This window comes from Lactuca virosa, chromosome 9 (genome assembly GCF_052849685.1).
Source record: "Lactuca virosa cultivar CGN04683 chromosome 9, Lactuca_virosa_CGN04683_v6, whole genome shotgun sequence".
Taxonomy (NCBI): domain Eukaryota; kingdom Viridiplantae; phylum Streptophyta; class Magnoliopsida; order Asterales; family Asteraceae; genus Lactuca; species Lactuca virosa.
The window spans coordinates 40,971,644-40,992,853 of record NC_136434.1 but is presented as its reverse complement, the minus strand read 5'-3'; the positions used below and the strand labels follow the sequence as shown (position 1 = coordinate 40,992,853).

Sequence of the window (21,210 nt, the reverse complement as noted above, 5' to 3'; positions counted from 1 at the left end):
TAGAGAGGATGAGAGAGGGAGAGGGGAAGAATTCACAAATCAAGAGTGCATGCGGTGGTGCTTGACAAAGAAGATGACTAAAGTTGGTAATCAAATAATATTGAGATGTGCTTTTTCTTACAAGTTTTTCAGGTTTGAAGAAATTTATATTGGATTGACGGGGTTGTAGGTATAGCTGGGATGGTGGTACATAGCCAAATAAGCATCCCATACAAGTCAGGCAGCCACGTAGGTTCGGTAACCAGGTATCCGTTAAAAATTAATGAAAGTGACTTAATTGACAGGTAACTTGTAAATTTAATGACCTAATGCGCAAAAAAATAGTTTAGTGACCAAATCGTGTAAATTTCAATAGTTTATCGTGCTATATTGATATTTTCCCTATAAAAAGGTGGATGGCCGATGATGTGACCGACTGACATAAGCTTTATCAACACGTCACACTTCCATATAAGCTCATTAATTGGCTAACCGTTTAAAATTAACGAAAATGACTTATTTGATAGACAACTTGTAAGTTTAGTGACCTATAACACAAAAAATAGTTTAGTTACCAATTCGGATAAATAAAAATAGTTGATTGTGCTATAGTGACATTTTCTATATTACGTATGATCAAATCATTTGAAGATTTGGATTGGACGAGACTTTACGCTTTTATCAAACTTTACAAATATATGGTAAACATTGTTATATATTTCAAAAGAAAAATGTTTATTATTCTTTTGTTCATTCATTATATCAACAATATCACATGTTCCAATTAGAGGTAAAAGAATATTAATACGTTGTTATTAAAGGTTCAAAGTATCACATGTTCCAATTAGAGGCAATTATATATATATATATATATATATATATATATATATATATATATATATATATATATATATATATATATAAAATACATCACATATATTAATAATAAAAATATACTTATTTTATACAACTATGGTAAACTCTTTTTAGATTAAAACTTAAAAGCACGTGGCACGTAATTATAGGGGTTTTGTTTTGGTATAGTGATACTAACACTTTGGCTCCCTAGCTAAGTTGCACATAAATTTTATATATATATATATATATATATATATATATATATATATATATATATATATATATATATATATATAAAAAAGGTTGTAGAACTCGCTACTCGGTACCTGCTCGGCCTAGTGGGGAGTAGCGAGTACTCGGGGATTACTCGGATTCGGTAATTCATGTGGAAATATTTTTAGAAAAAATTATATATGTCAAAATCATAAGTTAAAATCATAATCTGATTGAAATATATAACAAAATTAGATTCATGTGAATACATAAAAACTGAAATACACACAAATCTCTCACTTCATAAATAATTACTGAAAATTTAAGATATATATGTAGTAATAATCACATGTGTGTGTTAAATAAGAAATCATTAAGTGTATTATACATATTAATCTTGAAATTCCTGATTTTTTTCTCTTTTTATGACAATTTTAACCCTTTGACCGAGTTTGACTGATTTTGACAGAGTTGGCCGAGTTTGACCGAGTAAGACCGAGTAATACCGAGTTAGAGAGATGTTGACCGATTTTTGACCGAGTTTGACTTAATCCGAGTTTTTTTTGCCGAGTTCACATTACTCGCCTCAGTGGAGGGCCGATTCCGAGTAATCGGCCGAGTAGGCCGAGTTTTGCAACACTATATATATATATATATATATATATATATATATATATATTGGAATAAAGTGTGACCCAAATCACCCAATTAAGCACTGAATGAATCTAAGTCTGCTTTAGATCCTAACTGCTTTGCAAATGGAACACTCTAAACGATTTTCTATCATGACTCATTGGTTAATTAGTTTTCTTTGTTGTTTATATTACAAATTATTTTTCAACTTGGCAAGAGGTAAGTTATAGAAATGATGATTGTACGTGAAGGACGATAGTTGTCCTGTATTATTTTGTATATTTAGATACTAAAAACAACATAACTTGCTATATTATTATGGTATACTTAGATAATAAAAACAACATAACTTATTTTATTAAAGTGAAAGAAAGACTTGAACTCACAAACTTTAAGGTATAATGATGTATCATCTAAATGATGAGTCCAAATAAATCTCCATCAAACGGCTATGTTATCTTCCATGAGGAAATAGCATAGATCACCCTCCCTTTCCACCCTTGCACCATCCAATGTCCATCATCATCCACCATGAAATCCTTATGAAACCCAATTTTCACCTTCGCCCTTACCTCCTTCATTATGTCTCGGTTCATCTGCATCGCCATAAACCCTGCCCTCTCATTCCTAGTTTGCCACTGCTTATACGTCTCCGGCCTCTCAATCCTCTTTGTTCCTTCACATGCTATCACATTAATCAGTTCCCGACCAATCACCTCCTTCTCAAACAACAACCTCTCCTCGTCTTCACGATGTAATGTCGCCTCAAACATATCGAATAACACCGAGAAGTTGAAGTAAGCCTCACAGAATCTTGTCAAGAAGAATGGGGTGTTGTAGTTCCCGTTCACAACCCCGTGGAGGAACATATGTGGCTTGATAGTCCTTATCAACTTCAAGACCGACTCCCGTGGACACTCCATTGCTCCAAGTACGGTCACATCGGGTACATTCCTTAGTCGATACAAGCAATTAACCACGAGAACCTCGTCCTTGTTGATTTTGAGATCTTCTATTGTAACACTATCCCATTGTTTTGCTATCGCGTGATACTCAAATGGGACGTTGAATCTTTTGCAGTATTCAGCTAGGCGATTTCCTGTCTCTTCAACTCTCTCAGCTGGGCGAAAGCCGGATTGAGGAAAGTCAATCCCTGTAATCCTAATACTTGGGGGCCCACCGGGCCTTGCTGAAAGGCCCTGAATGAGACAGGGCCATTGGAATCCATATAGGATCCCAAAATCAATGATGTGAAGCTTTGGCGAACCTCTAGCGAGGTTTCCAATCATTTTGTTGGCATAGATATTAGACATTTTCTTGAAAGGACAAGCCGAGACATAAACTTGATAAGCTTTAACAATATCAGAAGCTGTGATCTTACTTGAGGCTAAATTTGCATAGAGATCCATTCCGGTGCCTGAAAAACGGGCCTCGAGGGCGTCAGCAAAGTAATGTGCCATTCTCTCCTCAGAATTTCCACGAGGAGAGGAGTGATTACGTATCTTCTTGAGAAATGTTTCTACCCTTGTTGTGTTGTTTGATGAAACGGCTTGTGCACATTCAGTGAGTAGACTCTTCAAGTCAACGATCTCTTTGGTGGGATCAGTTCTCTTTCTTCTTTGTTTTCCTTTAATTGATGGATTCGCAGGCTTGTCAAAAGGACAACAAGCGAGCTCATCATGCAATCCAACTTCTTTTGAACCAGGACAAAGTAGGAGCTTGTCGATCTTGGCTGTGATTTCGGTCTCCATTAGCTCTTCCTCACGACGACCACCCGCTAAGTGCTTGTTACTCCTGTGTTTCTCAAAACCACCACATTCCGATGGTTGCCGGTTCTTCTTTCCCCTCAGAGAAACACCTCCGAGACATTGAATCGAAGACAAATTGAGATCCAATGCTTCGATGCTGGAAGGAAAAGTAGGCTGTTTCTGGGCAAGAACATCATAGAACGATTTCTCGGTGGCTTGGAGAGCAGAACAATCATGGTACATGGATGATTTGTTGATCAGCTCATCTTCTTCCCCCATGAGCATATCGTTAATGTAATCCAGAACAGCCTCAAAGTAGTCGTGTGGAACCGTCGGGTCATTGCACTCAGTGCAGCCACAAGAACACCACCCTTTCTTCTCCGGCGGCGGGGTTTGGTGGTGCACAGTTTGACTGTACACCAGCTGAGGGGTTTCGAGTTGTTGGGCTCTAGGAGAGACAGTTTTCCTCAACATGTTATCAACTGGGGTTGGGCATTGAAGCTGGAGGAGGGTGTTCATCGCTGCTGGCTAATGGTGATATGATATATGGTGGTGGATGGCGGTGGTGATGGTGATGGACTAAAGATGCAGTCAGTTTATATAGAATCGAAAAACCGACATAATGCAGAAGAATGGAAAACAATGTGGATTGAATAATTTGAATCAAGAGAGAGATTGTGGATCATGTTACCTACCAAACCGGCAGAGGGATGACGCATTTGGGAGAAACAAGGAAGACGAATAGATCAATGGCGGTAGTGGACTGGTGGGGACCGTCATATATTAGATGCATGCGAACTAGCTCCGTCACAATCGTGGGTGACGCAACGGTTAATAACCACCGTTCATCACCGGCAAGTGAAGGGCGGCAGTCTGCGTTGGTTAGGTTATTTTTAGGAGGATCCTAGGATGGCTTTGACTTTCTGATGATATTCAATACAATCGTTGCAGAATAAAAAAATAATCCGTTAATTTTTTATAAGGCGTGTCAAGTTTAAAGTGATTCCTTTTCTGACATGATGCCGTTTTCAACAAAGGTGCATTTATTTTAGCAGAATCTTATTTGATCCCATCATTGGAGGAGGTTTATTTACCTATATCCCAAAAACAATCAAATTAATAAATTAATCCTATGTAGATAAAATGATAAAATTAATCAAAAAGATTAAACTTTTCTCCGAATACCATAACTTTCGCAGGTCAACCTCGTTTTTGCATTTCCCATATTACAAAAATGTGTGGTCCTGCAAAATTATAGGTATGAAAAAACAAATCTTCATTTCAAAATAATATATATATATATATATATATATATATATATATATATATATATATATATATATATATATATACACACACAAAAATGAGAACATTTCTTAAATCGACTACATTTGAGAACAAAATTTTAGCTTATTTATTCATAAAACATTGTGAGTCATACAAATACGACCCATTAAGTTTAAAAGTTTATCTCTTACTTTATTAATTAGACAGGCCCCAAGGAAACGACGTGAAACCTGGAATCAACGGCCATGCACTTCGCCTCTACTCCTCCCACCGCTGGAACCATGTTCGTCCGTCCCTTCTCTCCAGCAAAAAGTCGATCTGATTCGAGTGGCAATCACATGCTTTGGATTTTAGGGTTAGGGTTTATCGATTAGGTGTACCAAATAACCGACCAACTGAACCTCGACTTCTTCATTTTAAAGGCGTAGATGGCAAAGATCTACGAAACGACGGCGTTGGACATAGCAAATCAACAACCAGGGAGGAAGAGGAATAGTGAAGCAGAAGCCAGTGTTCATGAAAAACTTATACACAAGAGATTTGAAGCATAAATATTTGCAAGTTTTGATACCCGCCATCAAATTGGATGTCGAGTTCGTCGAGATAAAATTTGAGGTTAGTTTCAGTTGTTGTTTTTAAAAGCACATTCTAGTTTGATTTGTACTCTGATCAGGAAAACGATGGATTTGATCGAATTATGAGTCAGATTCATGATATTGTGAAATCTAGCATCGTTCCATTTATAATTATGAATCGTTCCTTCTTTATGTTAATTGTTTGTGTCAATGATAAATGAAAATAGTAAGCTCTAGGGGCTGGATTAGATTCTATTAGAGATTTGATGATCACTATAGGATTTCGTGCACACAAAGTGTTTGTCATATTGTCTGAAAGAACCTAATAAGTGTAAAAGTGGCATTTTATGTGAAAATCCTTAACTTTGAACCCTCATTAAGCCAAGCATTAAGGCCTTTAGGTTAAACTGAATTTCACATCTCAATATCCTAATAAGTAACCAACAATCATGTTAAAAGTGATAAACTTAAGGCTTAACCATTAAGTCTTTAATAGAACACCAAAAATGATTTAAAAGCTATTATGATCAATATTCCCAAATTTTTCCTCCAACTTCTAAAATCCGTGCAAGTCAATAAGAACACCTAAAAATCATGAGACTTAGTTTTCTGGAAATATTAGTGTGTCTAGTTTCTTATAACTTTGAATCACATTTCGAAATTCCAAATCCTTGAGGGGTAAAATTGAAAATCTTCTCAGGTTGGTCCATGTTGTCACAAATTTAATGCATTGTCTTCAAAAAATCGTAATAAATTCATCAGAATTTCAAATGCCAAAATTCCAAAGCCTATAGTTAGATATTGATGTATAGTTTTCCACATATAAAGGGTATGATGTAATTCATAGTAGATTGGTACAGTTTATTCCAAGAGTGTTGAGTGGTCCAGAAAGTGATCGCTTAAAGTTACTAACTTGTAAATATAATAAAATCAACCAAACATCATCAGAACAAGATCTTTATATTCCAGAAAAGATAAATGAGGGTGGGGACTTTACCAATGTTATTTTATCAAAATTTAAGAATGGGTTGAAAGGTAAGAAAACATATCCCAAACGGAGCACTACAATCAAAGAGAAAATAAGGAAATATGTACATAAGTTTTATAAGAGTAATACAACAAAGCACAAGCTAAATAATGTTATATTGATGTGTTGGTTCTCAGAAAGGAAATGATCCATCTATCTCATGATGGCTAATTTTCAAGTTCAAGGAGGTGAGTTACACTAACTCTCCTATTATGTAGGCATTACTTGTTTTATGTTATTGTTCATGGATACCTTAATCCGGTAGAGTGAACAAGGAAAAGCATAATGTAGTTTGTTCTCTAGTGAGACAAGCAAACAAGATACGTTTCCGCGTTCTCGATTCGTTAGTTGTTCTCGTGTATTAAATCACACGTGATTATATGATCTAATCACATATGACTTATATACACAAGATTCATTTTTTTGTTTTCGATTCAATAGTTTTTCTTTGTCCATATTAATTGTAAAGTATGTGATTAAATACATAAAATGGAATATGATTAAATACGTGATAACGACTATTGAATTGAGAATGTGAATTTGAGTCTTATTCACATAAATCATATGTGACTAGATACATATAATCACATGTGATTAAATAAACGAGAACAACTATTAAATCGAGAACACGAATATGAATATTGTCCACATAAATCATATGTGATTAGATACATATAATCACATGTGATTATATGTATCTAATCACATATGATTTATGTGGCTAAGATTCATTTTTGCGTTCTCGATTAAATAATTATTTTTTTCCACTTTAATCATATGTGATTAAATACATTTAATCATATATAATTATACGTTTCTAATCACATATGATTTTATTTGGAAAAAACAAATCTTGTCTATATAAATCATATATGATTAGATACATATAATCACATGTGATTATATACACAATAACAAATATTGAATCAAGAACACGAAAACAAATCTTTATCCACATTAGTCATATGTGATTAAATACATATAATCACATGTGAGTATATGTATTAACAACATATGATTTATGAGGAAAATACTCATTTTCGCTTTCTCGATTCAATGGTTGTACTCATTATTTAATCACATATGATTAGATTTATGTATCTAATCACATATGATTTATACAGACAATATTCATTTTACATTTTCGATTTAATATTTGTTCTCGTGTATTTAATCATATATGATTATATGTATCAAACCACATATGATTTATGAGCGCAAGATTTGTTTTTGCGTTCTTGATTCAAAAGTTGTTCTTTGTCCATAGTAATCATATGTGATTAAATACATATAATCACATGTGATTAAATACATGAGAAAATTATTAAATCGAAAATTCGAAAATGAATCTTGTCTATTTAAATAATATTTTTATTAGATACATATAATCACATATGATTATGCATATAATCACATGTGACTATTCATATAATCACATGTGATTATATACATCTAATCACATGTGATTTATATGGACAAAAAAGAATAGTGTCTATATAAATCATATGTGATTGGATACATATAATCATATGTGATTATATTCAAGAGAACAACCATTAAATCAAAAATGTGAAAACAAATCTTCGTTCATATTAATCATAACTTATTAAATAAATATAATCATATATGATTAATAACATGAGAAAAATTATTAAATGGAAAACTTGAAAACCAATCTTGTTTATATAAATCATATGTGATTAGATACATATAATCACATATGATTAAATGTATTTAATCACATGTTATTTCCGTGATTAAATACATATAATCACACACGATTTATACCATCATATGCATTTAATCATATACGGTGTTGGTGGTTGTAGGTAGTGGGTGATGGTCATGTGGTGGAGATGAGTAGTGATGCGTGGTGGAGGTGGCGGAGGGTGGTGGGTAGTAGTGACAGGTGATGGTGAGTGATGGGGATCGTAGGTGATAGTTAGTTTGTAGTGGTTGTGAGTGGTGGTGGGTGGTGGTTGTGATGGTGATAGGTGGTGTGCAGTGGTGGGAGTAGGGGTGGATGGGTTGGTGGTGGTGGTGTTGATGGGTGGGTGATGGCAGGTGGTAGTGACGTGTGGTGATGTTTGGTGGTAGTAAGTGGTGGGTAGTGATGATGGTAGGTGGTGATGATGTGGGTGGGTGGTGATTGGTGGTGGTGATGATGGTGACGGGCAGTGGTGATGTGTGGTGGTAGGTAGTGGTAATGGGATGTTGGTGATGGGTGGTGGTGGTGATGGTTTTGGTGGGTGGTGGTGGTGGTAGTGGTGATGGGTGGTGGTGGTGATGGTTTTGGTGGGTGGTGGTGGTGGTGGTGGTGGCGAGTGGTGGTGATGTATGGTAGAGGCGGGTGTTGGCGATTGATGGTGGTGGGTGGGTGGTGGTGTTGGTAGGTTGTGGTTGGTGGTAGTGGCTAGTATTGGTAATGGTGGTGTGTGGTGGTGGTTGGTGGTAGAAGTGAGTGGTGATGATGGGTGTGGGTGGTGGTTGGTGTTGGGGGTGGTGGTAGATGGTACTGGTAGTGGGTGGTGGTGATGGGTGGTGGTTGGTGGGGGTAGTGGTGGTGGCGGGTGGTGGTGGTTGTGGTTGTGGTTTTGGCGGGTGATGGGTGGTGGAAGCGGGTGGTGGTGGGTGGGTGGTGGTTGGTGGTAGATGTTGGATTAGGTGTCTAAGCCCATAACTATTATTGGTATGTATTCGACCCGAGAGTAGCATGGTCCATTTGGGTTGCATATCATCAGGACAATTTGTTAGGATGGACTTTTGAGAGAAGGTTATTTAGGGTTTATTAATATATTATAAGTAATAATATATTAATATGAAATCATATGTTTTAATTAGTAGTGATCAAGAATTAATTTGGAATTAATTTAGTGGTCGAAAGAGACTAATTAAATCTATGGGGACTAATTATGATAATTAGTTATATTTATATGTGTTGGGCTTATGATCCATGTTGGACCAAGTTTATGTATGGATACATAAAGAGTTGGGCCACATGAACCATGGATCATAAAACCCATGGGTATGGATTTGGGTTATATCCATGACCCTAGAAATCCCACATATAAATAGATACTTCATTGCCCAAAATCGCCACTTGTATCTTTTTAGAGTTCATGGTGTCTTTTGTGTGCATGGAATTCTCTCTCAAGTTCATCCTTTGTCCATGGTGTGTTGTGATTCCATTTGAGGCTTCCACACTATTGGGGCTAAGCTCTTTAAGGCCAAATACACCAAGAATTCAAGCTCCATCAAAAGGTATGTCATGCTAACTAGTATATTATAATTTTATGTTAAATGCATGCTACTTGTAAGATTAATACCTTGGAAACCATTTGCATGTATAATTAGTGAAAACATAGATCCAAGGTATTTAGGGTTGTATGTGCACCATAGGATGTTGTAGTATACCAAAACCCAACAGTGGTATCAGAGCCATGGGTTGTTTTCAATTATACTTGATGCAAGTTGCTGAAAAAAATCGAATTTTTTGCTATCGGGACAGCAGACTCGACGAGTCCAGTGATGGACTCGACGAGTCCATGAACAAATTCATCCAACTCGTCGAGTTGGTTCATGCACTCGACGAGTTGGACCCCCTGACAGCTTATCTTCGAGTTTTTTGGCCTGTTTTGGATTAGAATCATTACCGCAAAGTGTTATTGTTCATAAAATTTGTTTTTTGATACTATGGTAATGTTTATTCTCATCCAAATAAAGGATAATAATCAAAGTTTCAAGTTTTATACATGTTTATATGATGCTTGAAAAATGTTGATTATGAATGTTCATGTTTATGAGTTTGTTTAGATTAATAGGAAAAATTATGAGATAGTTGTTTTCAATCCAAATTAATCTTGAAGTTGTTCATAATATGTGTTTTTGTAACTTGTCCTCAAGTTACATGAAAAGTCACATTTATGAATTTTAAAACCCATAAAAATTCCATAAGTTATGGAAAAATGAAGAGTCACATTTTTAATGCTTTTAAAGTCTTCCATAACTTGTCTACAAGTTATGGAACTTGAAGGGTTTTTTCCATTAAACCACTTTAAAATTCATAAGTTATGGAAACCATAAGTTTTTTGAATTGTTCAAAACTTGTTCTCAAGTTTTGGAATTTGTAAAGTCAAACCCCATATACACTTTAATTCCAAACCCAAGAATTTTAAAAGTTAAAGTTCAAACTTTATGGACTTCATTAAATTAATTAAAGTGTCTAATTAAAAGAGTTAATAATTCCATAAAGACATGGTTTAAGTTTAATTAAATTAAGAGTATAGTTTAATTAATAGATTAAACCACCAAGTATTTTAAATGTTTAAAATACACCCTTATACTATTATAATATTAATAGTTAATACTTATATATATGTATAAGAACAAAGTCAGTCTTACCGTTAGTAGGCCTCATTCACGAAGCCGGTCTATAAGGGGGGTATAAGGTTACTGCCTACAAAATGGCAGTTTAATGGGTGTCCACTCTCACCCACCGCTTCCTTGACCGGTGGAGGGTCGTTAGTCGAACGGGTAGGACAAGGACTATAATTCTCCCTTCATTAAAAGTATTAATGATAAATACTAAGTAACTAAACCTTTTATAAATACCCAATCTTAGTTACTTAGGAAAAAGTGAATAAGGTGCTAATCGATGAAATTACACTTTGCACTTTGTTTAAGTCGGTTAGTGGAGCGTGTGTGGTTAACCGGCACACTAACTCGTATTTAACAAGGTAGGCAAAGGGTAACCTAATGTTTATCATAGTATCGATAGAGCGTGTGTGGTTAACCGGCACATCGATTGAGGGGTAAACACTTAAGGGTACCAAGTAATTTGCATGGTTACTTCACACCTTGTTTTGTGATCCTCGGCATCCCAGTCACAAAACCTGAAGGGCACACTCGAGATTGAAACATGCCATTGAACAGTTCAATGAATCTCAAAGATCTAGGAGTTTCAAAAACCAATTAAAACCTAATAATATATATTTCGTTTTCATGGTGGAAATTGGTGAATCGTTATTCGCCTACCTTCAAATATTATATAGCTTGGATTACGGCATCCCTCTTCCAAGTTATAAAAGTATTGTGTTGGGTCCTAGCCTTAATATTTCATATTGGGTGTTATATTAAGGACTTTAAATCAGCTATCTTGAGTATCTCCCAAAAGATGTCTGGTTTAGACATTTATGATCTTCCCAAATCTCTTGAAACAAGCTTTCCTAAATGAAGATGATGTCCCATGGAAATCATACTTCTTTCACCTCCTCCAATTATTTTCCCTAACCCACAAGTTCCTGAAAAGTTTAAGGTCACTCAAGCCCTATTGGCAAGCAAAGGTCTATGTGTGATCACATCTTGGAGATGTAGTCACATATTGACAAGCCGGGAGAGTTGGGTGTCAAAGTCTTGAGAAAGTTGGTGGCTCAACTACTTTCTAAGTCACATAGTGAGTTCTTTTGGAACACCTATGAAACAGACTATGACAAGACCCTTAATGATCTTATCTATTTGCTAAGATCAACTTCCTAAAAACTTTATGGACATTGACAATGATGACACTGGGAATCCAAAAAAAGCATTCTCTTCCCAATGGAAATGGATCGGCCATAGTCAACTCGGTTGACCAAATGGTAAAGAGAAAAGCTAAGTCTGAGATAGTCCCATTACCAAAGGGTCCATATGTTTATATTGCCAAAGAAAGGGGCATTGGTTGCTAAGCTGCCAAATTTACCTAAGGATGTTAAAGTCAATAAGTTTGACTCTACTTCAGGTAAAGTCCACTATCTAACTCTGCTAAGTTTCTATTCTGAGATTCTTGATACATGATGTGACTGGGTCACATGTTGATGTTTTAAGAATCAAAGAAAAGTGAAGAAACTTAAAGAAAGAATATGTTGAATCTGATCGCGTAGATGAATTTCTATCGCATAGTTTGAAGATCGGATTCTTGAGCTACTTCTTAGGAGTTATGATATTTTGCTTAGGAATAGATAACAACAAGTTTTCATATGGATTGTAAGGATAAGTTTTTCCGCAAAGTTTTAAAATAAAAGGTAAATCTTTTGATTTTATTTATTTTAAAATATCCTTACAATGACATTTGTGAAAATCTGTGTTGCTTATAAGATTCCATTAAGAGCAAGAGTGGAAATATGAATTTGATTCTTTCATTTGTGGTAGTGTCTAAATTTACCAAATAAGGAAAGATTCTCATCACCCAAGTTTCAGTTGGATAGAAACTTGGAATCATGCAAGTTGTATAGCATGATGAATGAGAACTTTCGAGCATTGGAAAAATTAAGACTAACTACTTGTTCACATGGGTGTGTGAGTCAAGTGAAGGACTAAGGGATCGGGTACACATTCTTGTGCACTGGTCAGAGTCCACCACAAAAGATCGATAAGACTATTCGTCATAATTTACTATAGCTCAGTAAATATGGTTATACTTACAAGCTTAAGTGTAATTCTGAGACATTGGAAAAGGTTCCAATGTATGGCAGAGCGAATAAGAAGAATCAATTTAGGCAGAAAGATAAAAGTTTCTCAAATCTGAAAAGATGGGAGAGTACTTTAGTATCATGTTTTAAGACCATCTTAATGATTTTGAGACCTTATCACAATTCATCCTCTAAGTGCATTCTGATAGTTAAGAAGAGGAGTTATGAATTATTGAAGTGGTTAAATCAAGAAGATGATTCATACTCCGTTCCAAAAACAATTCTTAGAGTTATACTCTAAGATTGTAACTTGAGTGACATGTCTTAAAGAAGGTTTAAAACACTTATCAAATGTAAGAGTAAAAGTTTTCTACTCTTGTACATTTGAAATTGGTAAGTTGTGATGTTTTGGATAAAACAAAGACCAACTAAGGCCAATTGTGTGAAGTGTTTGTCTTGATTAGAATCCACACTATCTCTTGAATATCTGACAAGAAAGTCTTATATGTCAAGAGGACAGTGGGAGACTTAAAGGTCTTGAAAGTCTCAAGAACTAATCAAGAATAAAACCTGAAATTCTTCACTAGCACACGACTTGAGGTTTATAACCTATCGTGTTGACATATTTTGTGCCCATTCCAGTTAAAGTTGGCTTTACATATGGGTTCTTAGAGTTCTCAATTGGTTGCACAACAACTTGGAAGCAATGGCAGGCCCTTGAGCTGCCAGGTGGCAAGAAATTAAGATTGAGTTCAGTCCATATGAGTTTGGATTTGTCATTATCCTTGTCTTGTGACTATGGTTTTGACAATTCACATGGATAAGAACACATACACCATTAAATCTAAGGGTCATAAGGTTTCTCTCCGATTCATGAAAATGATGGTGAGGAAACACTTCCACCAAGTAGATTTGAAGTAGATAGCAATTGTGATATTTGCATTCTCAAAGTCGTTAGTGGAGCTGTGTGGTTAATCGGCACACTAACATGGACTTGTGAGAAGTGGCAAAGGTCTAAACAATTGAGACTATGATTACGACATCCCTTTTCATAGTTCTGAAATTGTTTAGACACACCTGTGAGCTATCTAAGATAAGGTGTATGATATTGATAAAGTTTTATCAAAGCAATCTAGTATCAGAAATCTGAACTTTGGTAAGAAAGTTAATAAAGTATTGTTTTTTCTAGAAGTTCAACTGATTTCTGAGTACATGTCAAAGCTAGTGGGAGCATAAGTGTTATGCTAATAATGATCATGTTAGTGGGAGCATGATAATTATGATAAAGGTTGCAAGTTAGCAATGTTAATTATAGAAAACAAAAGGTTTCAATTGGGAAAAAGTTGTTTTGCTATAATTAAGGGAGAGGAAATTATACTTCATCTCAAATCTAAAAGCTTAGATTGAGGTTTTAATCGTATTTAGTCAAGTATATATATGAATGTTATGTTGGAATGGCTCAACATAAGAAAATTCTAATATAGGGTCCATTATTTGCGTTCTAAAATTCGATTATGATTACGACATCCCTTTTCATAATCTGAATTATGAGAACTTGGCAAATTGAAATGGAAATATTATAGCAAAAGACTGGTTTAGTCTTTATGTGATACATCATGAATCATGTCCCATATGCTTCGGATATAGGATCGATTGCATGTGCTATATTCATCCTTTCTAAAATTTTCCAAATGTCTGGGGCATTAAGAAGGGAAAAGGTCTAGAATTGGATATGACTAAAAGGATTAAACAATTGTCGAGGACAATCTAAGGTTTACCAAAGATTGGTTGCTCAAGGACAGTTGGAAGTATAATGATAATTCTGGAAGGACCATATTGACATAATCTGTAAGGAGGAAACTCTTGTTCAGAAGTGATAGTCAAAATGGAATATGGAAATGTTTCAAAGTTAGAAATTATTCAATCTGTGTAAGATTAGGAAACTTAATGCAAGAAGGATGTTTCCAAGGAGTTGATCTCCTTTGAAATGCTCTGTAATGTTTGTTGTCAAGTCTATCTGACTTTGTGCATAATCATTACAAGAGGATCAATGCATATAAGTTTAGAATCTAACAGATTTCAGTAAATGGCATGAATTTGGAATTCTTGCATTTGCAGTGAGGATTTGGGACTATGAAAAGAGGATCATTGGATTTATGTTCAATTGATCTATTTCACAAAGTAAAGATCATAGACAAACATAGTATGCATACTTGGTGTATGGCATGACTAGTGTTTAGAAAACATAGTGTACATGCTTGGAGCATGGGACAACTATTGTTTTAAATTCAAGAATAAAGTTGATAGCTGAAACAGTATACAATGAATAATGTGTAATCATACGGTGATAAATAAAAGGTGTTTTATTTATGTTCATAGGTTTTGATACCATATTCGATTCAATTATTCTTGTGTTTCATTTTGCATGTTTTGACTTCCAGAATAAACTAGGTCATTGTTCTGGATGACTAAGTTATTCAAACCATCCACAGTCGGTCATATGTTGGAAGTAGATATGAATTAAGACTGGCATGGGTTGGCTTGTAGAGGTCTAAGATGTTGGACAAAGGGCTACAACACTCATGAGTGCTCATAAGTTCTGATTATTAGATTCAACCCGCGCTTATTGGAATCACTTCATGGATTTTATCACGAGTGATCATGAGACGATAATATCTTATATTCTTCAAACCTAGAGATATGAGTTGTTACTATGAGTTGGTTATACATTGATTGCACGAAAACGCATTGGTAACTCGATGTTATAAAACGTGCCTTTGTGTATGATTCAACAAGTAGTAGAACAAGCCATATGAGTCGAAGTTTATCCATTCTTTTTACCTTCGGGATAAAAGCGATATCTGTGGGCCCCTCGATGATTTGGTGATGACAAACGTAAGTGCTCAGCCGGGCCTGGACTGATTTGATTTGTTCAATTAGTCAGTCGTCATAAATCGGAAATCGGGAAACAACAAATGGACAGAGAGAATGATTATAATCCATGTCTCAGTCCATATGATATCTAGAATGGAGGAATATATGATCCCTTATCTAATGGACATGTCATTTGATTTGTTCAGAGTTTGACAGCGGCTTTAAGAGCTACGATTGCTAGTCGGGATCTTGGAGTCATACTTGAATAATAGTTTTAGACTTATCCAAGTGGGAGACTGTTGGATTAGGTGTCTAAGCCCATAACTATTATTGGTATGTATTCGACCCTAGAGTAGCATGGTCCATTTGGGTTGCATATCATCAGGACAATTTGTTAGGATGGACTTTTGAGAGAAGGTTATTTAGGGTTTATTAATATATTATAAGTAATGATATATTAATATGAAATCATATGTTTTAATTAGTAGTGATCAAGAATTAATTTGGAATTAATTTAGTGGTCGAAAGAGACTAATTAAATCTATGGGGACTAATTATGATAATTAGTTATATTTATATGTGTTGGGCTTATGATCCATGTTGGACCAAGTTTATGTATGGATACATAAAGAGTTGGGCCACATGAACCATGGATCATAAAACCCATGGGTATGGATTTGGGTTATATCCATGACCCTAGAAATCCCACATATAAATAGATACTTCATTGCCCAAAATCGCCACTTGTATCTTTTTAGAGTTCATGGTGTCTTTTGTGTGCATGGAATTCTCTCTCAAGTTCATCCTTTGTCCATGGTGTGTTGTGATTCCATTTGAGGCTTCCACACTATTGGGGCTAAGCTCTTTAAGGCCAAATACACCAAGAATTCAAGCTCCATCAAAAGGTATGTCATGCTAACTAGTATATTATAATTTTATGTTAAATGCATGCTACTTGTAAGATTAATACCTTGGAAACCATTTGCATGTATAATTAGTGAAAACATAGATCCAAGGTATTTAGGGTTGTATGTGCACCATAGGATGTTGTAGTATACCAAAACCTAACAGTAGAGGCGGGTGTTAGTAATGGTAGTGGGTGGTGGTGGTTGGTGGTGATGGGTAGTGGTTGGTGCTGGCGGGTGGTAGTGATGGTGGTGGGTGGAGGGTGGTTGTTATTGGTGGTGGTGGTGATGTGTGATGATGTTAGTTTTGGTGGGTAATGGGTGGGGTGGTGGTGGTGGGTGGTAGTGATAGGTGGTGTAGGCAGGCCTTGGTGATGAGTGGTAACAGGTGGTTGGTGGTGGTGGTAACAATGTATGATGGTGGTGGGGTTGGTGGTGACGGGTGGTGGTAGTGAGTTGTTGGTTGTGGTGATGGGTGGTTGGTAGTGGTGGTGGTTAGTGTTTGATGGGTTGGAGGTGGTGGTGATGGGTGGTAGGTAGGGGTCGTGAGTGGTGTAGGTTAGTGGGTTTTTTCATTGTTTTTAACTATTTTTTGATTTATGTGAATATTATTTTATAGTTTTTGATTTAATTACAAAAGTGTCACCTTGTAAATTAAAGAAGAATTTTTGTTCTCAAATGTTCTCGATTGAACGCTCCTCTATTATATATATATATATATATATATATATATATATATATATATATATATATATATATATATATAGAGAGAGAGAGAGAGAGAGAGAGAGAAAGAGAGAGAGAGAGAGAGAGAGAGAAGAGTTCAATTGAGAAAAAAAAAGGTTGAGAATAAGGGAATAATTCTCAGTCATACATTTATTTTGCCACAAAACACTTACGCATACCGGCGGAAATAGGTAACGGATACATATGTGTTTTCCAACAAAACATGTTTCCTTAAACTATGATAATCATTACCTTAATATACACAAAAACATACTGTTTTTTTGTTTTTTTTTAACTTTAGAAAGCTATTTTTATCAAAAAATTATTTTAAATATATCAAAATTCATAATTTTTTATTCTCTATAAATAGATATCCACATTGATATAGTTTTAAGATAAAATACAAAATAAATTTAGAGTTTCAGCTCTCGTTATTCATAAGTGAATAAAAATGCATTAGATTTTTTTTACAGTACATTTGTTATTCATTTACGAATAAAACGTATGCTTAACTTTTTTACAGTTTAAGTATCATTCATATATGAATATAACACGTAATAATGTTTTCTTACCTACAATATATTTTTTTACATCATCTTTCGTCACATTTTATATTTATATATGAATAAAACGTGTATTAGTTGTCATCATATGTTATATTCATATATAAATAAAATATTTATCAAATTTTTGTAACAGTTCATTGGTTATTTATATATGATTAAGTAGTATGTTAATAAAAAACTAAGTTTTTTGAAAATTTGAACTGCTTATTCATATATGAATAACAAATTATCTGTAACAAAATCATGATAAATATGTTCTTCATATATGAATATAATTTGTGAGGAAAGCTAATACACGTTTTATTCATATGTGAATACAACATGTGATGAGAGCTGAGGTAAACTGTAAAGAGTTTATTATATGTTATATTCATATATGAATGATATTTAAACTGTAGAAAAAATTAATCACATTTTTTATTGATAAGTGAATAACGAATGTACTCTAGTAAAAATCTGATGCATTTTTATTCACTTATGAATAACGATAGTTGAAACTATAAAAAAATTATCTTAAAACCATATCAACATGGATGTTTATTTATAGAGAATAAAAAATTATGAATTTTGATATATTTAAAATCATTTTTCGATAAAAATAGCTCATTAAAAACTAAAAAAAATGAAAAAAACTATGTTTTTGTATATATTAAGGTAATGATTAGAATAGTTTAAGAAAACATGTTTTGTTGGAAAACACACGTGTATTCATTTCCTATTTTCGTCGGTACGATGAGGACTTTTGCGGCAAAAATAAATGAGTGGCTGAGAATGATTCCCCTATTCTGAACATTTTTTATTTTTCTCAATTGAACTTACCTCTACACACACACACACACACACACACACATATATATATATATATATATATATATATATATATATATATATATATATGCATTTTGAAATTTATTTCAACCCTATTCCAAACTTTGATATGTGGTAAATTTCTTATCTTTCACATAATAATTCTACAAAATTACCGGTATAAAACAAATCTTTTTTCATTTTACAAAAGAAACTGCATTTTGAAATTTACTTGACACTAATCTAAAAGTTCATATGTGTTCATATTTCATATCTTCCACATAATAATTCTAGAAGGTTTTTTCATTATCTCAGTAACCATTTATTAATGGAGAAATCGTCATTTTACAAACCGAAAAACAGGCTCATTTCACAATGAGCAGTCATCGGTGTGTAAATGGACCCCTTTTGTTACCCACAACGAAATAGTCATTTTACACACTAACAAATAATGCAATAGATAAGACTAAGAATGTTAAGGATATATATAATTTGTAGACTTATATACAATTAGGGTAGAAATAATAGAAGTTGTACTTTCAATTTGGAGTAGGTGTGTCGGGTGGCGCTGAAGCTAAAGTTGTACTTCATAGTGTCAATAGGGTGTTGAGATCATGATGATGGGTCTCTTACAATGCTTACCGTGGATTTCTTGAATGCCTTCAATCTGGTGGATAGATCTGTGTTACTTCATTAGGTCAGGATGAGGTGCCCTCCCATTTCTTTGTGGGTCAAATTCTCATATGGACAGGCAGCAAGGTTGTATTTGGGAGATAAGCATATTTGGTCCACTACTGGAGTTCAGCAAGGTGAACCTTTGGGACCACTTCTTTTTGCTCTTGTAGTGAACTCACTTGTGCATCAGATTAGAGACAATTACAAGCTTCTTCTTCATGCTTGGTACCTTGATGATGGGACCGTCATTGGAGATTCAGAAGAGGTGGCAAGAGTGTAGGAAAGCATTAGGGTGATAGGCCCAAGATTGGGTCTTGAACTGAATATCAAGAAAACTAAACTATTTTGGCCTAAATACGATGGTAGGAAGTTTCATGCAAGTTTATTCCCTGCCGACATTGGGCGACCGTTATTTAGGGTGAAGCTTCTTGGGGGAGCTGCTAGTAGAGATGCGAGTTTTATTAGCGGGTTAGCCACTCCATTTGATCTAAAGTCAAACTTGGTCAACAATCAACGGTCAAGGGTCAATGTCTACACTCCAAAGTCACTCAGCCAGTCGTCATGTCGTGACCATTTGTTGGTCACGTCGTGACATCCCAAGGTTTCATGTCGTGGCGGCGTTATGGACAAACCTAAGCTTTAAGCTCTTAACCTATTAAGCTTTGCAACCAAAACTTCCAGAAGTCATTCTCTATACTAAAACACCATAAAAATTGTAGCTTTTGGGACATGCATGTCCAATGCATGTCCCAAATATAAGCTAGGGCAGAGTAAGGAGGAAATAGGATTATGATCTCATGCAAAAGTCCCAAAACCTAACCATACTTCAAATCCAACACTTATCTCATCAAAGGGACACTGAATTTGAATCAGATATGAAAACTGTATTTAAATCAGATTAAAATATTATTATTTTAATTGAACAAGGAAGACAATTCTAGATCCTTTCTAGAGGTGGAAGATTTCAAAGAGCCTTGGAAGGGTTCTAGAAGCCTCCTGAATCAGATAAGGAAACTGTATTTAAATCAGATTAAAATATTATTATTTTAAAATACTATTACTTTAATATTCTAAACCACAATAATATCTACTGAATCAGTCAATTGGTTAACATTGCAATAAAATTCTAAATGTAAAGAAGGAATTGAAGAAAAAAGAAAACTCTCGAACAAAATCGAAATTTTGTGGTAATATAATGACTTTCTTGCAATTTGAACTTGGTGTCAAAATCGTAATTTTTGTGAACTTAGTGACTTTATTGCAATTCGGAAAAAGTGGTTACCGGGAGAATAGGAAGAACTGATCATTTGGTTGATATCGCAACAAAATTGTAAATATAGTGACATAATTAAGAAAAAATAACTCGTTGTCAAAATCGAAATTTTATGGTAATATAATTACTTTCTTGCAATTTACCCTTTAAATAAATCAACACTCCAAAAAAAAGAGTCCTTAAGCCCAAAGTCATCCTCGCACCACTCCTTAGCCTACACCAAGATCGTCTTTGTGTACTCACATCGGAAAAATGGTGTTCAAGTCCCTCCTCAACCGGATTACAAAAAGCACATAAAGTTTTTTTTTGGAACAACGGAATATTATGAAAACTAGCAAGAAGCTAGAAAAAGAATTACATCAAAATAGTTGCTGAAATAGGATTATGAAACCAAGAAGACCAACTAAAATTAGCTTTTGTACACCTATTCGAAATCCAATAAAAGACTTATAAACAACATCATCAAAAATCAAGGATTTCCTGGGATTAGCCGCTCCAAAAATCATTGCATTTCTGAAATTACAAATGCACCAAAACGAGGTTAGAATCACTGCATCGAAAGCTTTACGCTAGTTGATTCTCCAAGAAAAAGACGACGCCCAGTTGATAAGAGAATCC

At 34.6% G+C, this 21,210-nt stretch overlaps 1 pseudogene; it reads right to left on the bottom strand.

Moving 5' to 3' along the window:
- Window positions 1-2,132: 2,132 nt before the first annotated feature.
- Window positions 2,133-3,950, bottom strand: LOC145139165 (scarecrow-like protein 30 pseudogene; annotated as a pseudogene).
- Window positions 3,951-21,210: the final 17,260 nt, after the last annotated feature.